At 43.4% G+C, this 24,624-nt stretch overlaps 1 long non-coding RNA gene across 1 annotated transcript in view; it reads left to right on the forward strand.

Annotated features, from left to right (window-relative positions):
• The window catches only part of LOC146348014 (uncharacterized), a 70,480-nt gene that overhangs the window by 6,498 nt on the left and 39,358 nt on the right, over nucleotides 1-24,624 (forward strand). The window contains exon 2 of the long non-coding RNA XR_014790495.1: nucleotides 24,164-24,266. This is a non-coding gene — a long non-coding RNA (uncharacterized LOC146348014). The remainder of the gene's footprint in view (nucleotides 1-24,163; nucleotides 24,267-24,624) is intronic.

A 24,624-nucleotide genomic window follows, 5' to 3' on the forward strand; every position in this document is an offset into this window, starting at 1 on the left:
GCACCACACTTTAAGAAGGATGCAGACAAACTGGAGAGAGTTCAGAGGAGGGCAACGAAGATGATCAGGGGACTGGAAACAAAGCCCCATGAAGAGAGACTGAAAGAACTGGGCATGTTTAGCCTTGAGAAGAGAAGACTGAGGGGAGATATGATAGCACTCTTCAAGTACTTGACAGGTTGTCACAAAGAGGAAGGCCAGGATCTCTTCTCGGTCATCCCAGAGTGCAGGACATGGAATAATGAGTTCAAGGTGCAGGAAGCCAGATTCTGGCTGAACATCAGGAAAAATTTCCTGACTGTTAGAGCAATATGAGAATGGAACCAATTACCTAAGGAGGTAGTGGACTCTCCCACACTGGAGGCGTTCAAGATGAGGCTGGACAGCCATCTGTCAGCAATGCTTTGACTTGGATTCCTGCATTGCGCAGGGGGTTGGACTTGATGGTCTTATAGGCCCCTTCCAACCCTACTATTCTATGATTCTATGATTGTGATCTACCAGTAGATCATAGGTCCTCCCCAAGTTGCCTGATGATATGGGTGTAATGGAGCTAAATCTCTCTCTCTCTCACCCTCATTCCAGGGCTGTGCACTGCCTGCACTTCCTATCATCTCCTTATGCACACACTTTCCCACCCACCTCACTACCCCAATTGGAGAGCAGGAGTCAGGAGCTAAATCCCAGGATGAAAATATCTCTCTTTCTCTGTCTTTCACACACAGATGTGGTGGTCCATTAGGATGGGCAGAACAGACCCTGGTCTGTGCCTCTGTCCTGCAAACTGCCTAACCAGCTGCCCAACCCTAGACACAAACAACACATTGGAAAAAATGACCATTGTCAGTAGCATGCACACTGCTATGCACACTCCTCTCCAGACTTGGTTCCATGTGCTCTTCATTTCCACATGCAAAGTTTGATACAGTATTCACACATGCGTGAAGGAGTGGTGCCACTGTGCATGCTCACTCCTTGCTCCTTCCTCCTTTAGTCTTCAGTCATGTTATAGGCTGACCATACATACCATTTTAAGCAGGACAGTACCGTTTTTTTCATACTTCCCAACCGTCCCGTCGTTTTAATATAAATGTCAATTTTGTCCCGTTTTTAATTTTTTTGTAAAAAACTGAATGCATTTATCATAAGATTCTATGCTAATCAGTGTGTGCAATAAAACTACTAGTGTGATGAAAGAGGAAGTTCCGTTTCCTTTATCCACCCAGGGCCAGGCTTCTTGAGCTAGCAACGATCAGATGCCGCCCCCTGGCTTGTCTGCAGTGGCGGGGAATTCAAGAGGCAGTCGCTAAGCCCCATTCAGCATGTGAGAGCCAGGAGAGTGAGTCTTACTGTTATTTCAACAATCATTCTGCCCATAGAGATTCTTTCAGCCCTACATTCAGGTTGATTCGGACTTTTCAGACTCATATTTCAGTTCAACAGGCTGTTAGTGATTTTTTTATTCTAGCGGAACTCTCCAGTGGGACATTAGCATATACCGGCTTATGATAGCAGTCAGGGTGTTCATTCCTTTTTTTTTTCTTTTTGGTGTAGGTTTATGATTTTTTGCAGTCTGGCCACTGCAGTCCTGCACTAGAGTGAGTGTTCAGTGTTGTATGACATACAGATTTGTTTACTGCTCATGTGATATTTTATAAGTATTTTATATATGTATATTTATGAGGTTGTGTATATGCAATAAATTAGTGTTATTCATTTGAGCCCCTTTCCATGTTCTTTTGCAGTGAGTTTAGGTTGTTTTTCATGAATACAGAATATTACATAACCCCGTACCGTTTTTGTCATCCCAATATCCCGTTTTTGTCTCAAGGAAATATGCTCAGTCTAGTCATGCACCAGGCAGGGTGCTGTGGAATCCTGGTAGCCATATATAGGGGCATACTCAACCTCCATGGGAAAGCAGGGACCATCAAGGTGAAATGACAGAAATGGGCATTGAGTCGGACTGCCTGCAGCCAATCACCCAGCAAACAGGCTGGGCTGTTCGGAAACCTTGACGATGAGAGCAGGCAGCAGCATGAATGGTAGAGAGATGAGCTTCTGGCCAGCCTTACTTTTACAGGGTATGTGAGCAAATAAGAACATATGAAGCACCATGGTGGATCAGACCTAGGGTCCATCTACTTCAGTATTCTGTTCACACAGTGGCCAACCAGCTGTCGACCAGGAACCCACAAGCAGGATATGACTGCAACAGCACCCTCCAGTCCATGTTCCCCAGCAACTGGTGTGCATAGGCATACTGCCTCTGATACTGGAGGTATCACATAACCATCAGAACTAGTAGCCACTGATAGCTTTCTCCTCCAGGAATGTATCTAACCCCCTTTTATATTTATACTTTATTTGAAAGAGGCCCGATCTACACTCACGGTTTTTTACATTTCCAATCAGTTTTTGTTCCCCTCGTTTCACATGACTCTCTTACTGTTTCATTTTGGAACCGCAATATCCTGCTGTCCTTTTATCGCTTTCATCACCCTGATATTCCATGATTTCCAAGTAGATTTCATTCATGTGCTCTGCTTTTCCACTTTCGTTACCGTATATGTTTTCCTCCCATGCCTGCCCTTATATGGCGGTGTTTGTATTTCCCTCCTGTCCAATCACAGCTCTCAATGCCCCCATGCGGTCTTTTGGCTACTGATAGCATTGCTTCCTCAGCACTCAAAGTTTTATCGCCAACTTTTACCTCCTTCTATCCCATGCTTTGGCTTAAAAAAAAAAAAATTAAGGAATTATCTTTGAATCTTCAAAGAATTGTAGCTTTTCCAGCCCGATTTCTCTGCACACTTGCCCAGGCAGGCCCTGGCAACCATAAATTTTTTCACAGTCCCCTCCATGCTCTTAGCATGCTGTCCTGAACGGAAAGACACACACACATATCCGGGCAGACAGCATCACTATTCACAGACTAACATCAATAAAAATGTCTGTAGACAATATTAATGTCATGTCATGATCGGAAAGCGGCGGACAAAAGCAGGGCAGTCTTTGAAGCTTCGAAGCTTCAAAGACGCAAGCAGACCACCACCCCCAAACCTGAGCGCTGGGGTGCCACTGCCGCCACCCCTCTTCCTTGCACCAGGTGTCAAGGGCTGGTGTGGGGAAAAGGGCCTCGGCAGCCACCCCCCAGCCTCTCACCCAGGCCTCCAGCAGGTGGGGGAGGAGGATAGGTGCCTCCTTCTTCCCTCCATCCCACCTGCTACAGCAGCGGCAACTAGAGACAAGCTGGTCATTTGCTGTAAGGCCAGGAAAACTTACAGAAAATGACCAGCCTCTCCCGCGCCACTGCCACTGTAGCAATGATGGGGGAAGGATGAGAAGCACTGCCTTTTTCCCCTCTTCTTGCTGAGGGAGAGGGCACCCGAGCACTTGCCCAACTCAGCATGCCTCAAGTCGGGCAAGAGCTCAGGTCCACGAACAGGTGTCCAGGGGGCTGAACTGGCAACTTCTTCCCGAGCTCCAAGCCCCAACTGGATGCTAGTGCCATCCCTACACACACACAGGGATAGAGGAAGAGAGGGGCAGTGGGTGGGGAATCGGCAGAAACAGGAAGAGTGACTGCCCCTCCAGTGCGAGCCACCTTCTTTAAAAGCAGGAAAATAGCACAGCGCTGCAGTGTGAACCATGCTTGCGCATTCAATCAAGTATTGGAATGGGGAAACGGAGTGAGTGTGAATAATCATGTGTTAATGCGACTGAATTTAACGCAACATTCTACCAACTTCTTTGGGCTAGCGAACACAATGTAGATCGGCCCAGAGTGGAGTGGACTGAGAGAGAGAGAGAGAGAGAGAGAGGAGGGTGAATAGGTGAGTGAGTGACCTATTTTGTGCTTAAGAAGATTAATTAGATCTCTGTATTTGATGTGTGTGAGAAGGGGGAGGTTGGGAGAGAGGGTAGCTAGGCCAGCAAAGCACCTCATGGAAACCAAACCCTCACCATCAGCCAGAAATAGTTTTTGGGGGGTGGGGAGGATTGGCTATTTTGGAGCTGGTGCCACTGCTGCTGCTTCTTTTTGGCTTTTTAAAAGTTGGTCTTCTCGGGGAGGGGGGGCTCTTTTTATAAACAAAACAAAACAAAAACTTGCTTTGGGATGTGAGTTCTCTCTCTCCAGGCCTTTCTACACAAGGCATTTATTGCACTGTTTTGATTCCTCACTCATGATAGTTTGCAGGTGCTTTACATGACATCATCATCCTGCAGGGCCATGCTTTGCAACCATTATAATGTGGTTAGGTTTTTTTCTAACGAGAAAAGTCTAGTATTTCTGTGAATGGCAGCATGAAACCCTGGTGTAGTTGCACGATTCTGCTATACCATAGAGCCACCTAGTGGTTGTGTAATGGAACATAAAGGAAGAGTAAGTAAACTCCGGGGGGGGGATGTATAACTGAACCCATCTTAATCCCACAAAGACCCTGGAAGCAGAAGCTTCAGTAAAGTTTAGGGTTAAAATCCTCACATAGAAAAACCCTCTCTCACACACACACTCTGCATATATACATATATATGCCTTGCTTTGGAGTTTCAGTGTGCTTTTTAATGCCTTGCTGTGTGGTTTCAGTTCTGCATGGACCAATGTGGGTTTAAAAGGACTGCTGTAATGCTGCTGTCAAAGAATTGACAGCAATTACCCCTTACCCAACCCTCAGCTTTGCCCACTGTCACTTGGTGTCTGTGCTGTGATGGGATGTTCTCTGACAGTAGATTTGGCATTCCTGCTTTCTTCTTACTTCTAAGTAAGCCCTACTTACTTATGATTAGACATGTGTAGCCTTGATTTGTGTGTTTCATTCTCTGGTTTCAGATGCTCTGTGACAGTAGAGAGGGGTGGGAATTACTGCTCTGGAATTGTTATATTGGAAAACTCTGGCTTACTTCTGAGTAGATATCCAAAAGGAGTGGGTATTGTGATATTGTGTGTGTGTGGGGGGGGGTGTCCCACAACTTGTTGTGGTTTAAATAAGCCACAGTGGGCTACAATGATCATGCGAATCAGAGCTATAAGGAGGCATGCAAACTGTCCCTGGGTCCTGCTGACCATCTCAGATAGACAGCCTGATCCTATGCATGTTTACTCAGAAGTAAGATCAGCTCAGTTCAGCAGCACCTATTCCCAACTACTAAGTGTATAAAAGACTGCTGCCTGAAAGACACTTCTTCCAAAAGGGAAAGCCAGTGTGCTTAGTTGACATGTGATGAAAATTGCATTGGAGTGTTCATTGCAGTGGATTTAGTTGTAGTGCATTTAGTGTGTGTGCCTGTCCTAGGAGCATTAGATACCAGCAAAGCAACCTTGGCATCAACATGGTTTTTGGAACTTTCCTAATTCCTAAGTCACAGTACAGCTACATGTCATCATATCCAATGAATAGTATTACAGGAATTTGGATTCAGAAGGACTGGGTTGCAAATCACACTCAAGACATGAACCTCATGCAATACAGCGTGTAGCAATGTTTTTCAATTTCGGTTGCCCCTTTTAAATTTACTCTGCTCTCCCACCCACCACCATCAACTGTTCTACAGTTGCGCATGCAGAAATCCTTACACGGTAGTGTGCAGATAGTGTACTGCTATATCTGTGGGCATCAACAGAAAAATAGCAGATCTCTCTGACCCCTTTCTCAAGCTCGTTTCTTTCTAAGGGCACAATCCTATGCTGGCTGGGGCAGGTTGGGAGTTGCAGGACGTGTTTCTGTCTAAACATGCATAGGATTGCTCCCTAAATGTTTGAGATGACAGGGCAAAAAGAGTACAGTCATCTCAAACAAATCCAGACCAGTGAGGGCTGCCAAGGAGCATTCAGCCACCCAGATCTTGACAAGCCAGGTGGACAATCTTACGTGCCTCAGGATCCTAACCCTCCCTGGAACTTCGCATCTTCTCAGGAGCCCACACCCTCATGTGCGATCCACCAAACCCTTTTAGAGCCGCTGGTGCAACATAGATGCGATACGTAAATATATGTATTTGTATGTCATTGTATTCCTGAACACAAGTCCTTCCCAGGGTGTCATAACTACATAAGCACTAACTGCTAAATGTTACCAACTTTGTTTATGGAGCCTGACCACCTGCAAGCTGATCAGTTTGTGCAGGGAAAATACACTTTAGGATGTTTCTAATGCTTGAATATGAGACAATAATTCTGTTCTGAGGCATAGAATAACTTTCATGAGAAGACATAAATTGGCCATCCTTGGTATAATGTAACAAATCCAAATAATTATAAAGACAGCGTTAACAAAAACAGAACTAGTGATTCACTAGGCGGAACAGTATTAGTGTATGTGGACAGTGTGGTTCCAGCTAAGAAGCCTAGAAGAGGTGAACTACTAAACAATGCAACTGCAGTTAACCAGGGCATTCTGCCTTTATTGCATGTGTGTGTGTGTGTGTGTGTATGTATATCCATGAAAAGCTTCTGTTAATCTTATACAGGCGGTACTAGTGAGATACTGAGCCCAGTAAGCTGTGAGACCTTGCTCAAGTCCGGGAGGCAGGTAACCTGTGACCTTGATTCTGAGTCATAAGGGGAAGCTGTAAAGTCGTGCCCAGCCATGGGAAGCCAGGCACCTGTGAACCCAGTTCTGCCAGGACTACCACTGGCTTATGAGCTGCCAGGGGCTGCTCAGGACATTGATATGGCCTATCTTCCACAGCTGGGAGACCTGACCTTGACGGCGGCCCCTGCTTCTTGACCTGGGACATCTTCCATCGCAGCAGGGCAGCAGCAGGAGATCTCTGCATGACTAGGAGTTTGGGGGGTGTCTCCTTTAGTGCATCATCAACTAAAGAGGGTGATTCACAGGTATCCAATGAGGCACAGCAACCACCTGAGAGCCAGGTTTCTCTGCCAGGATCAAATGTCCTTTGACTTTGCTGGAAGCAACACATCGGTAACACGGAAACCTTCCTTGTTCCACTGGAACTGGGAACACGTTTGGATTTATTCTGTGTGCTGAACCCAGGCTTGATTGGGTCTTTTGTTGTGATGCTGATGAACTGATTCTTGTCAGGAAAGTACGTTGTAATCTGTTAATTGTGGATCTTTATTGGGACTGTAAAGGCTTATAGCTAATTACTGGAATTACTGCAATAAACAGTTTTACTGACGCTTTTGCCTCTTCTCCGGGAAGTCAGGTTCTGACACTTCTTCCAGATCATCAGGCTCTAGGGAGTCAGGTTTTGACATAAACAGGTTTCTATTCTAGAGCGGCACCTGCTCACAAACAGAATCAACTTGGTTGCTTACACTGAAAAGCAAAAATTACAGCCAGCAATCAAGCTGACTTCAGTAAACAATCAATACGTATCAATAAACATATTAAACTGACACATGCCAATTTCCCTTGTCCGAAGGCAAGTTATAAAAGTGGCCTTTGGCTAAACATAGCATCTGCCTCACAGCCATGAGTATCAGGATATCAGCAGCATTCTTAAGATCTAGCTCTGAAGAGTAATTCTTAACAGCAACTACTTGACATAGTGGGGTGCCAGGTCCTTCTGCTTTTAACTGCATCTGTAGAGAAAATAAAATATAAATTGTTATCAAGAAACCCCTATTTTTTCATGTCCTTGTTCCCAACACAAGTTAGGCCTGACATTGTTTGGGCACTGCTAGTCTTATTAAGCAGTTGTCTGGGAATTTTCTTAAGTTCTGTGTGAAGAGTTTAGAACCAGTTATTTGGGGCACAAGCGCCCTTCATTTACAATATGAAAAAGAGAAAACACTGTCAGAAGACAAAAGCTGTGCATAGAAGTGCAGCCTAGATGCTGAAAACAACCTACAAATGAGGCCCTAATTATTTGTTTGGCTTTTACAGTTATTCCATGTGGCAGTCTTTAAGGACATGGCTCTGATAAGCATTCATTCCTTGGAGTAGTAAAAATGAATGAAGAAGCATCCTTAATGCAGATTTACAATGTAAGACAGCTTCCTCCAACCTGGTGTCCTCCAGATATTTTGGACTTCAATTCCAGGTCAGGAATGCTTTTTAGAGAGTTATAGTCCAAAACATTTGGAGGGTACCAGGCTGATGAAGGCCACTGTAAGGGCAATATCACCTCATTTACCTGCTTCTCAACAGCTTTGCACATCTCAAACATTTTCCATAAGAGCAGAGCAAAGTTCATCCACTTTAGTTAGTATTATGAGCAGTGGCACCTCTGTAGGAAGACAAGAGCTATAAAAATGATGGTACCACAAACATGGATTATGTGAGCTGTGAGGAGACATCACAATTGTTTCTTAGCAATAATTTAAACAAATCTCTTTCATTCACTCATTCATTACATTTCTATACTGCCCAATAGCCAAAGCTCTCTGGGTGGTTTATGAAGATTAAAAACCATTAACATACATTATACATAGTATAAAAGCCCATTTACAGACAAACATATAAACAGACAGCACACACACAGACAAACATATATCTAAACAATTTTAAACAGTAAGAAAAATCCAGGCCCAGAATTAAAACCGTATTATATGCTGCTGAGGAAGATCTTTATTTGATTGATTGACTGATTGAATTTCTTAATCGTCCATCTGGCCAGTCACCTGGCCACTCTGGGCGATGTACAGCAATACAACAGTTTTAAAACAATAAAATTCTACATTAAAACATATTTCTAAAAATACCCTAACCCACCCCAAATGCCTGCCTGAACAACCACGTTTTTAATGTGTGGTTGTCTTCTTTTCATTAAAGAGGGGGCATGGCAGAGTTCCCCAGGGAGGGAGTTCCACAGAGTGGGGGCCACCACAGAGAAGGCCCTCTCCCTCGTCCTCACCAGCTAGCTGTCCTGGCTGATGGGACGGAGAGAAGGCCATCCAAGGCTGATCTTGTTGAGCAGCCTGTCTGGTGTTGCTGGAGGCGCTTCTTGAGATAGGCTGGGCCGGAACCATATAGGGTTTTAAAGGTCAAAACCAACAACATCTTAACTTGGTGCTGAAAATATATCAGCGTTGGCACTTCTTTGAGGTCTTTTGATTCAAATGTACATTTGAAATAATTAATTTCACTACAGTATCACACTGTGGGGAATGTGCAGCCCTCAAAATGTTGGACTCCAATTGCCATTAGCCCCGGCCTGCATGGCCAATGGTCAGGCATGATAGGAACAGTACTACAAAAACTTTTGGAGGGCCACAGGTTCCCCATCTCTGATTTGAATCTAGTTTGGATATAAGATCTCATGGTTTTGAGAGGAAACCTGGTTTTACCTGTCAAATGCTCAAAACTAGCAACTATTCTACCATAAAATCTCAAGTCATTTACCTTGGAGCAGGCTGTCCACTCCAAGTGAGATGCCCCTTTCAGGATGCCAAGCTAAGTTCATCAAGCACCTGTCAGCTCACAAGAAAGGCCTGGCATCCTCACATACCAAAGAGCCATCTACTTGGGGGCCACTGCCTCATGCTAGAGGCAGCATTTCAGTAGGATATCAGCACATGAAATATAGGTTTCAGGATGCACCACACAAACACATAAAGAATGGATCCATTGTTTTAGTTTCTTTCTGAATTTCTCTGAACTTTTCTTCCAGCTTTTCAGGCAGGATCTCAACCTTGGACCCATCAATAATAAGCACAGCACAGTGAATCTGGTCTTTCATAGATGGGGTCTTGATGTAGCCTGGAACATTTGGGTGCATAACAGCACATGGATTGAACTGAAAATGAAGATGGTAATGGCAGTATTAATCGTCTGTAGGTAGGTCAGAAAGAGATTCCAATCAGGAAGCCCTTGAAAAGTGCCTACAATCTAAACATGTACCAGAAATGCATGAAATGCATGAAAACATGATTGTATCCTAGGTAGACACAAACTTCTTATGTGAAACACAGTGCCAGCCCACAGAAGAAGCAGCGTGAGGTGCCCACATCTGGTGGGAGAGCTGGAGGAGTGGTGAATTGCCCCACCAGCTGCTCTTCCCCCATGGCATGTGCTGTGGCAAGAGAAGCCGAGGGGAGTCTCTGGAGCTGCCATCCACCCTCTGTTTCCCATTCGAGAGCCCCATGGCCAGAAGAAGAGTTTGCCCAGCTCTCGCGAGAGTTTACTCAGCTCTCATGAGAGCTCTGCCAGGTCTCACCAGGCCCGGAGGAGCTCCTGCAAGACTCAGAAGGCTGCTTTTTCTGGACGCATGGCTCTTCATAGATCTGTCGTGGTAGTGGCAAAGGTGGGCGGTGTGTGTAGGGGCTGCAGGATGGGGAAAGGGGAAAGGCATGATGCAGTGGTGGCAGGGAAAGGGGTGTGAGGCGGCGGCGGCAGAGGGGGAAGGAAAAAGCATGAGGCACATGTTATCGCACTTCAAGTGGCAAGAGAGCTTGCACCAGAACTGGTGAAACAAGCATGTCAAAATCATTAGAGATCTTGCCTCTGGGCACAGAAAGAAGAAGAATAAGTCATTTAAGATGTTCCCATGTGTCCTACTGTATCTCACCCTATAACTATGCATAAGCACCTGAAACTAAAACAATTATATATGCTTTTCCTGTTCACGCCTGCTTCCACTTCACTTTCCTTTGTTGAACTTTAGATTGTAAGATCCTTGGGATGGGGACCTGTCTTCTTGTACTCTGTAAAGCGCCATGAATATTCATGATAAAGAACAATAACAGCTTAGTGCTATAGGTAGGGTAGAGGGATCTCAAGCGGTGTGTTTTCCATACTGGGCCAATCTAGCACTGTATACTGTCATGGCAGGTGATTTCCCTCATGCTCCTCAAAGTCACTTCCCACAGGCTTCTTCTGGCTGGAGCTGGTGGTGGCACTGCAGCCATTTCTGCCAATGCCGCCATTTTAAATAAAGCAGGAGCAATTTCTTCAACATTATTCAACTGACATTTGGATGTCAAGCTCTCTGTTCTTTTGTGTGCTGATGATATTGCTATGATTTTTCTACCACATTAATTGAGATGCCAAAGTTATTGACCAAATTGAGTAAGTTCTGCACAAAAGAGCACCTATTAATAAATTATACAAAAACAAAAGTGGTAGTGTTTGGGAAGAAGAAGAAAAACCCATATGTGGACATTGGATAATAAACCCATTGAACAGCAGCGTGATTTTAGATTCTTGGGACTCGAGTTTAATGCTCAGCTTTCATGGAAACATCATTTGAAGGCATTTAAATTGAAACCTTCCCACCCTATACAGTTCTTGATGTGTTTCTTAAATTTCAAGGAGGGACCCTGGCTGTGCCAGCAGCTGAGGTATTTCTGAAGAAGATACTTCCACAACTGTTATATGGTGCAGAGATATGGAGGTATACCAATGGCAGCCTGCATGTGACCCGAACGACCTCCAAATGCAGCCGGCTCGCAACAAATCACCCATGGAGACATCTATAAGTAGACATTTGCAATCCTATCCATATCTACTCAGAAGCAAGCCCCTCAGTCCAATGGGACTAAGTCCAATAGGACTTTCTGCCTAGGTTTTTAGGATTGCAGGCTTAGCTTCATGTCATATACTGACCATTGAAACATTTATCTTTGAAGGATACCCAAGTGGTTTCTCGTAGACAGGAAGCCATGATAGTTAAACAGCACTAGACAGTGAATAATAGCTTTTGAACTTCAGCAACGCTGCCCACAGCTTCTTCTTCACACTCCTAGTAGATAAATTTAGCAAGTGCAGGGACATCTCTGCAGCATATGCAAAACTCGAGTTTCTATATAACAAGAGATCTTGAAGTAAACCATGTAAAGCCAATGGCCATGATTGCTGGGGAATCATAGAATCATAGAATAGTAGGGTTGGAAGGGGCCTATAAGACCTTCGAGTCCAACCCCCTTGGGAGGGTGGGAATTGTAGTACATCTGGGGCTGCCAGATCAGGAGAGGTTCGCATAAGCTTTTGTGAACTTGAATCCACTTCATCCATGAAATTTTATGTCATCACAAATGTCTTAGTCTTTAAGGTGCCACAAGAAAAAGAAAGACAGACAGACAGACATAGCTGCTAAGTGCATCTTTGAAGTAAGGCATAGTTTGGCTCTGAGTAAACATGGATAGACTTGCACCGTGTATGGCTTTATTTTGCTGTTCTTAATATGCAAGCATCATGGGCATCTGCAGGAATTTTTTCAGGGCAGGCGGGGCAAAGCTGCACTGCAGTTTGTGGTTGTAATTCGGGCGCATTTCGCGCACTGCTACAGTACACCTGTGCACTTTCCTTGTGTGTTCTCTTTGTAGCTTAGCATCACATTCCATGGCATTTAGAAGCCTACACAGAGTTGCAGAAGATCCTGGGAATTGAACAGCACTAATGCAGAAAAGTGTTATATTCAAGAAGCGTCATGAAGTCCAACGAAACATCATTTGGAGTGAGGGATAAAAAACACACACACCTTGGAACAAGTGAAAAAAAAAACCCAAAATGCACACAGTACAGCTGTCTTAAGAATATCATGTTGTATATTTGGGGGCATCACTGCCCTTATCATAACATTGACAACTTCACATGACTCATCCTAGAATGAGTTCCTTCATCTTGGAAACTTTGGTGAACATTTTCTCAACCCCAGCATTCCAGACCATTAGCCATGCTGATTGGGGCTGATTGGAGTTGAAGTCCAAAACATCTGAAGGGTACCAGGTTGGGGAAGGCAGCTCTAGAGAGTAGCAGTGGTGTCTGTGCGGGGTGACTTTAGCAGTGGAAGGAGAAATGAGTATGCTTGACCAGGTTTTAGGGTTCTAGGGGAGTCTGGACTTCTCACTTTACTTTCCATGTTGTTATCAGCCACTTTTTCAGTTGACAATACAACTTCTGCATGGCTTGAATTTTGAACTACAGCAATGTTCTGTAGTTCAACTACAGTGTTGAACTGTACATTTTGTGCATGGTTGCACATTTTTAAAAAGCCCTGATGGCATCAGAGAACAGGTCTATCACTTCTGGTAGATTTGGTGACTGAGCAGTGATAAGGGTTGGGCACCAGGTCTACCAAGATAGGTAGGTCTAGCCTCTGAGAAATTTGTATACCAGGTCTACCCTGCTGTTGTTTCTCAATGGACCTGGTGTCCATTCAATGTCTTTCTACCCACAGCTGAATCCTTTAATTCTTTCCATGACTCCCTTCACCCCTGGAATGGCTCTTTGGGCCAAAGATCAATACAGGACTGAAGGAGATAGTTAATATTGGGGGCTGGGGGTAACCTGCTCAGCTTGCAGCCCATTCATAGGTTCTGCTCTACACACAACACACAATAGAGTCAGGTACCTCCACAAGAGATTTCTTTATTTCTACAGTACTTCTGTGGAGCTGCATGGCACACTGTCTCAGCTCCAAGGCTAACACTAAGAGAAGGTTGGGAAGAGGTCCCACTTGGGCATCTGCAAGAGCTAAAATGAAAGCTGGGAATCTGAAGATGATGGCTGATCTCCACAGGGTCAATTGCCCCTCCTTGCCCCTTCCTGCAGAAGCTTATGAACATGGATGAAATTAGGAACAGCTATCCTCACCATGTGACAGCCATCTCCCCCTTTCCCTTATGTTTTCTTTCAGCACTTTCCCAGTCTTTGTGGATGAATGCATAGGGTTTTAAGGTGCTTTTCCATGCTAACATTAACACCTCAATCCTGTGCATGTTTGGCGGGGGGGTTAAGCCCCCCAAAGCCAGTGTCCATCAGGAGTGCATCTTCCCTTGTGATTCTGGGACTGTCACGGATTGTCCTTACAAGCAACAGACACCCCACTTCCCAGGTGGGCAACATTTCTGTGTTCTCCCCAAACCGTGCTTCAACTGTGGGCTGGAAACCAGCTAATTGGTTCACTTTTAAATTAAAGTGAATTCATCCAGGGCCCATGCCAGGTGGAACAGGATGGGAGGTTAGTGATTTGCATATTCACAGTCAGCGAGGCAGTCCATCATAATATTGCCTCTTGGCTTTACGAGGCAGTCACTCCCGCAGGCTACCAAACTGATTGCCTAACAGGCCACGGCACTGCCTGGCTGCACCTGCCAGAAAGCCAGCCTCACTGCCCCTTCCAGGTCCACATTCCTCTGTTTGCATTGTAACTGCCCTCAATTGAGCTTGTTGGGATCCCACCCCCTGATTTAATTTACTGGCCTCCCCTGGCTGGGCCTCACTCATTTTGTGGGTAATTGAGGAGTAGAGGTAGCCCATAGGGCAGGCATGCACAGCATGAGGTACTGTTGCCGCTCTCAGAATGGAGCTACTTTGGCATGGAGGAACCTGGCTGTGCTGCTCCCTGCTACTAACCTCTTTGCCTTTACCTGTGGCGCTGGTTAAACTTGAGGGCATCCTCCCCGCTCCTGTGTTTAATTTACAGACCTTCTGTCCTGTCCTGAGCCTTGTCCATCTGGCTGGGAACTGAAAGTAGAGATTACTGGGGCAGACGCAGCATGGATTTTCCCTGGGAAATGTTGCATCTGAAAAAAAGATATCTTCAAGTCTACCTTTGGAAAAGAATATGAACCATCCCCATCTACCTTATTAAATAAGTTTTGTCCCTCGAACACAGCTGCAACTAATTTTCAGTGGAATGAAAAAGGTGACTAGGGAATGCTGGGAGATGTAGAACTTTTTTCTGCCTAAACATGCAACTCCCAGTTCTACAACTTCCAGCATAGCCCTACAAATTTTTTGTACACTGCCAGTGATTTTGGTGGAAACTGAAAGAATTTTCAGCAAACTTCAGCAGGTTAATACCATTAATAGGAAGAAAGAATAAAAATAGGCAGCAAACTTTCTGGACCCTTCTTCAGTACAGATGTAATGCTATTTTTGTTTAACAAGACAGGGGTGATGTTGGGGCATGGTAGGAAAGCCAGTGTGTGGGCCATGGTGTGATTTCAGAAATGTAGAAAATGTAATTTCAGAATTAAAATGAAAGCTTTTCTTCCATGACTCATGAGATTAATGGGATGGGATTGTGCTCTGTATGTGGGAATGGATACATGTCACAAGTTTGTACTAGGCCGCTAAAAATGGTTTGGGGCCCCACTTGCATACACTCTTGGGGCACAATCCAATGCATGTTTAGACAGAAAAAAGTTCTACAGCTCCTGGCATTCCCAAGTCACCTTTTCTTGTCTAAACATTATTATTTTATTATTATTTATTACATTTCTATGTCGCCCCATAACTGAAGCTCTCTGGGCAGTTTACAAAGGTTAAAACATTAAAAACACAGTATGCAAAATTTAAAAATACAAAAAACACACAGAGACAGTATACACAAATACAACATATATCTTAAAAAACCTTGGAGCAATCAACCAAACTATAAAACAAATCCAGGATCAATTCTAACTCATCATATGCTGCCAAATGCCTGGGGGGAAAAGAAAACTCTTTTTATTATTATCGTATTATTATTTATTGCATTTCTATACCGCCCCATAGCCAAAGCTCTCTTGACCTAGCGCCAAAGTCTTGACCTGGCACCAAAAAGATAACAAAGTTGGTGCCAGTCAGGACTCATCGGGGAGATCATTCCTTAATTGGGGCATAGGGCTGTGCCCTTACTCTCTGAAATACACTGAGATCTCATTTCCCTTCCTCCCCATTTCTGCTTTGTTATAGGTATAGAACTGATCTGGTGGCCAGGTACAGTTATCAGGTTTGTGTACCTTGCTTTGTATGCTCCAATCGATATGCAAACAGTGACGCTAATTAGTCTTGTCCCCACCATTTATGTTTGAAGTGTTAAATGCTATTTTAATTCACATTTTGTTATATTAGAATAGCTATATGAGTGAGGGTTTTATTTTGTTTTTATAGTAAATAGAAATGATATAATGTTTTTATTTATTTATTTCTTACAGTTATATCCCACCTTTTTTTCCTCCTTAAGGAACCCAAGGTGGCATACATAATCCTCCTCCTCCATTTTAGCCTCACAACAACAACCCTGTGAGGTGGGTTGGGCTGAGAATCTGTGACTGGCCCAAAGTCACCCAGTGAGCTTCCATGGCCGAGTGGGGACTAGAACCCAGGTCTCCTGACACCCAGTCCGACACTGTAGCCACTATACCACGCTGGCTGTCACAGTGTGCAACTGTTTTTAAAGATCCACTGTTTTAAAACAATGGATCTTCTTAAAGAGAGCAAATCTGATGTATATCCAAGTGTGTTACGGCTTTTGTAGTTTGATGTCATATGGTAAATAGATGGAGCTTGTTTTTAAAGCAGATAAAGACAGTTGTAAGCAAAATTAGGGCAGATTTTATTTTTTCCTGAGGAGACTCTGGAGTAAATTGATAAGTTCTGCTTTAAATTCATTCAGCTGTGTGTAACAGTGAGGAACAGAATTCACTTTTCTGTGAAATTGGGTGTTTTGCACATTCACAGAAGTGGCCCTATCTTCATCTGTAAAATGTTGATGATTATGCTCCTGTGCTATTAACTGATGTGTGACAGGGAGAAATTCAACAGGTGAAGCCTTCCCCATCTCTGCAGCTGTATGCCAGGTAAAACTGGTGATCACAATCCTATAATACCAGGATAAGTATTGCCTTTTAATATGAATCATGGATTTGAAATCACACAAGATTGGTACAGTTTAATTCTCTTTTCCCACAACGTCTGGAACAGAAGTAGCAAAATATTAAAACCAGAAATCATGGATAATGCATAACCATTTTAAATGAACCCAATAGAAGATACAACCTTTGACATATTTGAGACAAATATTTTAATATGATACTTCATACAGCACCATTGCTTGGTTAGATAAAAGAGAAAGTTCAGATACAAAACATCATTTGTGAGAATTCAGTTGTGGACTTATAGACAGATATACTGTAGATATAGATAATGATATTTGTGGCATTTATAGGTTTAAAACAGCCTTCCCCAACCTTGTGCCATCCAGATGTTTTGAACTTCAACACCCATCAGCCCAAGCCAGCATGGCCAACGGTCAGGAACTCTGGGAGCAGTAGCCCAAAACATCAGTAAAGCACCAAGTTGGTTTAAAACATTTTCAGGCTGATTTACAATGCTGCTATAAATACCTTTATGTTACCTTTGATGTTTCCTTTCTCCCTCCTAATTTTTCTCAGGTACAGAACATCATGCATTTCTCAAATCCTCAGCTTTAATTTCCTTGTTTGGTTGCCTTTGTTTGGAGCTAGGCATGTAGCCATCACTGCTTTCCCTCCTTGTGCTGTTCTCTGGCTTATTCATTATTTTTTAGATATAAAAAAGCTACTATAAGTGAGTCAAGGTACCCATTGATACAGTGCTTCTACTCAAAAATATAATAATCACAGACAGCATGTTCCTGTTCCATGAACATATATCGGAACATTCAGGAATCACTAGCCTCTAGTCTTTGGCTCAGTTAATCACATGTCTTTTCCTGGGAGCCAATCCTTTTATTATAAAGGTATCATACAGAAAGAACAAAATAGCTATTCTTTTCAATAAATGAACAAGCATACTTGTGTAAAATAGTTGCACCATTTATCAGGTGTACTCTGAGCACTGTGAGTTTGCCAGTCATTTTCTCTGCTTTATGAAGGTAATCAAAATTGAACTTGCATTTTTCATGGGAAAGAAAAGGAAGATGCAGCAATGATTTCCTCTCTGTACCTTTTTCCTCCCCTCATATAATCTTCTCTTAATAAAGAGTTGTTCTTATGACAAATGAGTGTGCTCAAAACCACATATTTCATCATGTATATACAGCAGAACTATACCCCTTGGAAGCCACTGGAGGGCAGGGGGCGGGGGCTCCTGTTAGTTTCCTATAGTGTATTATATAGCAGAAGCTTAAATTGGCAGTCCAGGATGCTGAAAAGAATGTTTTGTTCCACTTTGACTTCTTCAGCCATGTGATAGGGATTCGTCCAGGTCAATAACTCAAAGTTATAAGATTTTGTTTTATAAAGTCTTATAAAATGAGACTTTATAAACCCTTGTTTTAAAGAGTCTTCATGGGTTGCTTGCATTTATTGAAGGCAATGAGCACTTTTGAAATAAGCATGCCTGAGCACAGGCATGGGAACCAGTGGGGTACAACAGATACTGAGCCTCAAACAAGTCCCCTTTGCCATAGACACCATATTCCTGTTGCAATGGTCCTTGCTTATGACCACAACTATGATGAACCAGGATTGCTTTCACTGAACAAAGTCATGCTGTCAACGTGAACTGTGTTTACCCCCAGTTACGGAGGGAGAGGGATGCTTGGAATGAGTTCCTCTGCCTTCTGAACAGGGGGCTGGTGTGTGCTTGCTGGGTTAATGGTGAGAATGAGGTCTTGGGCATTTGCTTTTTATTTCTCCATCTCTATGATGGGAATGAATGCCAGAGCTGACCTATATGCTGCTGTCAAATGGGATCCAAGAGTCAAGTCATGAGACAGAGCTGGAAGGTCATTCCAGAAGTGGGAGCCAAGTTACAAGCCAAGAGCCAGAGCCAGGAAAGATTATCATTTCCCAGGAGAAGTCCCAGCCTGAACAGAAAGTTTGGAAGCCCATCCTCTTAACAAGAGTCAATGGCCAGCCTGGGTGAGCAGAGTCACGTCAGTACATGGAAATCCTTTCCTACCCAGGGCGATGTTCCAACCTGTAGCCCTGATAGGAATATAGCAAGCTGCTTTATACTGAGTAAGGCCATTGGCCATTCTAACTCAGTATTGCCTGAGTGGCTCCCCAGGGTTTCAGACAGGAGTCTTTCCTGGACCTACTTGAAGATGCTGGGGATTGAACTTGGGACCTTTTGCATGCCACTGAGCTATAGACCTTCCCTAAGGATCATCACACAGGGAAGCTGTAGCCATGGCTTCCCAGTGCTATCCCAGACAGTTCTAGAATGACCTCTCTCACAACATTGTGATGAAGGTGATCATAATAATGATAGGGGGAAAAGTGATAATAATAAATAGGAGTGAAAGTGAAAGTAGTGGAGTGAAAAAACTGTTGTCACTTTATTATTTCTCAGAAATATTTATGTTACACTCAAATTTAAATAAACCAACTTTGTTTTTCCTGAGTATCAATGGAGTACCACTGTTATACCAAACTCAAGTCCTCCTTTTGCATCATAATTTCACTCTTACCTGCAGTGGCATGGGGGCCATTTTCCTGTGGCCTCTTCCAAAGTGCTCTGCTAATATGTGTATGAAGGAACCATGTGGGCAGGACCAAAGCCATCTTTCCTTCCCAAACCAGAGTTACCCCACCAAGAAGGCAACATTTGGATGAAAAGGAATACCAGCCCTTATTCTAACCATATGGTGCCATTATCCACACCTAAATCACATTTATTGCAGTAAATAATTCAGCACATTTCACTTCCCAACAGAAGACTTTATACCTTTATATACTTATGTGTTATATTTATGACTCACTTTTTTCCATCGTGGAACTCAAGGTGACTACAAGTTATCCCAGGAGGTCTCCCCTCCAATCACTGACAAGGCACAGACCTGCTCAGCTTCAGCAAGGTGGCTGCTTCATGCATCTTCAGACCAGGCTCTGAGACCACCTTTATATCCACTTCTCTTCACTCATAAAGAGAATACAATTGAAAAGTACAACGAGGACATCTAAGGTTGCACCCAAAGGTGTCCTTCCTCCAAAGGAATAGACACTGCTACTGGATCAAATTTCTTCTCCCCCCTACAGCCCTCCACATGCTGCCCAAATCTGCTCCAGAACGTTAGCAGACCCTCCAGAGCAGATTTGGGGGCCATGCCAGGGGGGGAGCTACAGGGGGAGGAGAGGGAGGGAAACCCCCATTGCACGAGTGTAAGGCCATTTGCATAATGTTGGATTTAGCCCCATACATGCTACTGAAAAATATAGCCACAATTCAGAAAGCTACTTTAGACTCACACAAACCAGGCCTATATATATTAACCCTTTAAAAAAACACCTTTTTGTGCTACATCAGGGGATACCTTTGTAGTGAAATGCAGTCAGTAGAGATAGACAATGCCTTATATGGTATGGCATGGAAAAGTGGAACTAAAAGCAGAAGCCCCAAGAACAAGAAGCCTGCACTAGTGAGTTTGGTAGGACTGTTCTCTAGTTTTTAGACATTAAAAGAGCTGTTGTTAATATGCTGCAATTTCTGGCATTCATTAAATACTTCTGAAGCTCAGCTAGAGAAGGAAACTACACTTGGAAAAGGTGGCTACTTCCTAGACCAGTGTTGCCCATTCTGAGAAAGCATTTGTAGGAAAGGGCCAGTTTATGAACTTCTTCCACCTGACATGGACCTTCTAATGTTACTGAAGCCACACAGGAAAGACACGCATGGGAAGAACACCCATATCACTAAGGTAGTGTTGGAAGGGGCCCAAACACAACTTTAGTATGCTACAGGAAGGGCTAGAAATATATTAATTTTCTGCACAAATGAACAGCAGAGAAATGTGGTGCAGTATCCAGAGCTGCTTCCCCTTGCTTAATTGATGTAGTGTTGTGTAAGTGGCCTCTAGTGCCATGGCAATAGTGTCAGGTGGCGCAATGAGTTTTCTGGGGAAATCCGTCATGCCAGCTTATGCTATTGGCATTGTGCTATAGGTCGCTTATGTTAGCGCTAGGTAAATTGCGTAAGCGTAGTGGCACTGTTGAATACTGCCCTTGGTATTCTAGATTTCAAAACTTTTTTTTTGCTAAAACTCTCTCTCAGGGTCACCCACCACCCATATTCTCTCTTTTTCTTTTTCACAGACATGCATCTCTCACACACACACTCACACACATACACAGCATTCATCTGTCAGTTTATTTATTTATTTATTTACAACATTTGTATACCATTCCACATCTAAACAGATTCTGCAGCAGTAAGCAACAAGAGATAAAATGATCAAAAGATTGAAAAGAATGAAACATGATATTAAAATTATTCTTTCAAAAACAGAGTGCCAATAACACCCATAAGGTTTTATATACTGCCTTATCTGATTAAAAAGCCATCAAGGCAGCGTACAACAATTCTGAAACAATAAAATGTTTCAATAATAAAAACAAGAACAGTAAAAACAGTAAAAACTAAACATTTTTAAAGGCTAAATTGAAAAGATTTGTCTTTACGCCCTTTGTAATAGCCAAGAGAGTGGGGGCCAATTGTAGTTCTTGAGGGAGTTTATTCCATAGTTTGGGGGCAACACAGGAGAAAGCGGAGGGGGGGAGGGAGAGAGGGAGATTCCTTCCTACTTCCCCACCTTAGCTCCAGTCACTCAGCTATCACCCCCAAGCATAAGAACATGAGAAGAGCCATGCTGGATCAGACCAAGGGTCCATCTAGTCCAACATTCTGTTCACACAGTGGCCAACCAGCTGTCGACTAGGAAACCACAAGCAGGACACAAGTGCAACAGCACTCTCCCACCCATGTTCTGCAGGAACCGGTATACATAGGCTCACTGCCTCTCATACTGGAGCTTACCAGGTAGTGGCAGGGGAAGGGATTCTTTCTTTCTTTCTTTCTTTCTTTCTTTCTTTCTTTCTTTCTTTCTTTCACATTTTCACAGGGTAGCCAAGTATGCTGCAAAACGAAGCACTAGCAGTGGCTCCAGCCATCCACCGTCTTTATTTCCACAGAATGCCTCTGGGCCCAAACCAAACACTGTCTCAGAATGGGCAGGCAAAAGAGGGGAGCAGCCTCGTGAGTGTGCAGGTCTCCATGGGCGCCATGGCTTCCACAGGTGCCACATTCTGGACTGCCAGCACAGGGAGTAGACCCTTCCTTATAGTGACCAGAGATGGAATCAGACCCTGTATGTCACTATGGAACTAATCTCAGAGGTGGAACGTTTGCAGCCTCCGTATATGCTCAGGAGTTTTCTTGACGGAAAACATAAACATCCTTGTAGTAGGCTGTTTGTCCCACAGGTCATATAAACCTGTTTTCTATCAGCATCTTTTCAAAACAAAACCAACAATGTTCTGGCTGCTTCGGCAACAGTGCCCCAGATCAATTTCTTCTGTGCCCCTTATCACACACAATGTTTTCCATGTTAAATAAAGAGGCCCTAGTTTTACCCAAGCTCTGGATTCTCTCTTGTTATTTCCGCTGTTCCTTCTCCATCTGCAAAATGTTTTCTCATCCGTGTGCCAAGGTCTTTACATTGGCTGTCTCTTTGTCTCAGTACAGCAGCAACTTGCACGGTTCTAAGCTTTTCCATTGTTTTCATCCATTTCAGTCCATCATAGGTGCTATGGTGTTTATTGAATTTAGTTTTTTCTTAGGCTTAGCAGGGTCTGATCAGCAATCACTAGGATGAATGACGCTACCAGAGCATGATTTATTACACCCTGTTTTCATTTAACAGTTGGAATGCTACTGTCCACCGCTATTGTGCATTTCTGTTCAAGCACTTGATACAGTATTTACAGTGCAGTTTCCACAAGGCTGTCGATTCATCAACAGTTCATTCCAGAGGTAAATACCCTTCACTATAGGCTGAAATGTCTGAGTTTTAAAGATTTGAAGAACATACAGGATTAATTTGTCTGATTACATATTTTCGTTATATGCTCAACTAGTATTTCCACGACAAGCTGAGCTGTATAAACCCATTATTGAGACATCTGAGCACTAACCCTGAAGATAATCCATGAACATCTGAAATAGACCCTACAGCCTAACAGAATTACAATGCTCAAATGTCGTCTAGCTGTCGATTAGTCACATGAATATAAAACACTGTTGTTGTTATTGTTGTTGTTGTTGTTGTTGTTGTTGTTCAGTCGTTCAGTCGTGTCCGACTCTTCCTGACCCCATGGACCATAGCACGCCAGGCCTTCCTGTCCTGCGTTCTCTCCCGGAGTGTGCTCAAGTTCATATTCATTGCATCGGTGATACTATCTAGCCATCTCATCCTCTGCTGTCCCCTTCTCCTTTTGCCTTCAATCTTTCCCAGCATCAGGGTCTTTTCCAGAGAGTTTTCGCATTAGGTGGCCAAAATATTTGAGCTTCAGCTTCAGTATCTGTCCTTCCAATGAGCACTCAGGGTTGATTTCCTTTAGGATTGACTGATTTGACCTCCTTGCAGTCCAGGGGACTCGTAACAGTCTTCTCCAGCACCACAGTTCGAAAGCATCAATTCTTCGGTGCTCAGCCTTCCTTATAGTCCAGCTCTCACAGCCATACATTACTACTGAGAAAACCATAGCTTTGATTAGACGGACCTTTGTTGGCAAGGTGATGTCTCTGCTTCTTACTATGCTGTCTAGGGTTGCCATAGCTTTCCTCCCAAGGAGCAAACGTCTTTTAATTTCATGGCTACAGTCACTGTCTGCGGTGATCTTGGAGCCCAAGAAAGTAAAATCTGTCACTGCTTCCATTTCTTCCCCTTCTATATGCCAGGAAGTGATGGGGCCAGATGCCATGATCTTCGTTTTTTTAATGTTGAGTTTCAAACCAGCTTTTGCACTCTCCTCTTTCACCCTCAACAAGAGGCTCTTTAGATCCTCTTCGCTTTCTGCCATTAGGGTGGTATCGTCTGCATATCGGAGGTTGTTGATAATTCTCCCAGCAATCTTAATTCCGACCTGTGATTCATCCAACCCGGCGTTTCTCATGATGTACTCTGCATATAAGTTAAATAAGCAGGGCGACAATATGCAGCCTTGTCGTACTCCTTTCCCAATTTTGAACCACTCGATTGTTCCATGTCTGGTTCTTACTGTTGCTTCTTTAGCTGTTCACTAATTTTTTTGAAGGCTCTGCTGCTTTCTGTTCCTAATGTGACTTCCTACTATCCATTTATATATTAAGCTAAATGTTTTATGTTTTTGTTTAGTTAATAAATAGTCCTTTCTTAATATAGACTATGGCAACAGTGAGTGAAAAGAAACAAAGTATAGAGGAGAAAAAACCAAAATAACTAGTGGTGTCCCCAAAATGTCTTCCACATTTGTTTCTACCATTTTCATTTAATTTGATAGAAAAGAAATTGCTTCCGAAAAGAAATTGGAAGATGTGATTTTGGAGGAATTCTCCTGGATTGTGTTCAGGGTTATTGTGCTCACCTTTCTTATGAGGTGGCTGAGTGTGTACGAGTGTCCTGTCTTTCATTGTACAATCATCTCTCTGGCAGCCTGTAGCTTCTCAGCTTCATGCCCTTTGTTTAAAGCCCAGAAGACATCATGAACTAATTTCTCCCATCGCTGTTTTTTTTTTTTCAGTTCAGGAAGCGCAGGCAATCTGGGAGGCTGCAGAGCAATGAAGAGATGTATAATAGAAAGAAAAACATATGTACAGTACCCTTGACCGCCTCACGGTGACTAGGTAAGTCTAAAAACACCACTAAAAAAAAAATCAAAACAAATTATAAAACTCCCAGAGAATGAAGCAGAAAAATGAAAGCCTCCTTCATGGGGGAAGAAAACTTTCAAGAAATTGGAGGTCAGATTTTGGCATAGCACTGGCTCCACCTCTTGCCTGGATCTGGATACAACATGGCCTCCCTCATATCCACTACAGGACTTGCAAGGAAGGAGCAGTATTGTCAAACAGACATTAGAGACAAGATGTATCCAGAATCATCTCACAGAAATTTAACTTTTAGAAGATCCTGGGGAAGGTGTTGAACCCTGAAGAATGACAATTAGAAATGAACCAAAATTTCTCAGAAAACAAAAACATT

The sequence above is a fragment of the Heloderma suspectum genome, chromosome 4 (genome assembly GCF_057233095.1).
Source record: "Heloderma suspectum isolate Gila_16-S chromosome 4, 16-S_ref, whole genome shotgun sequence".
Taxonomy (NCBI): Eukaryota; Metazoa; Chordata; class Lepidosauria; order Squamata; family Helodermatidae; genus Heloderma; species Heloderma suspectum.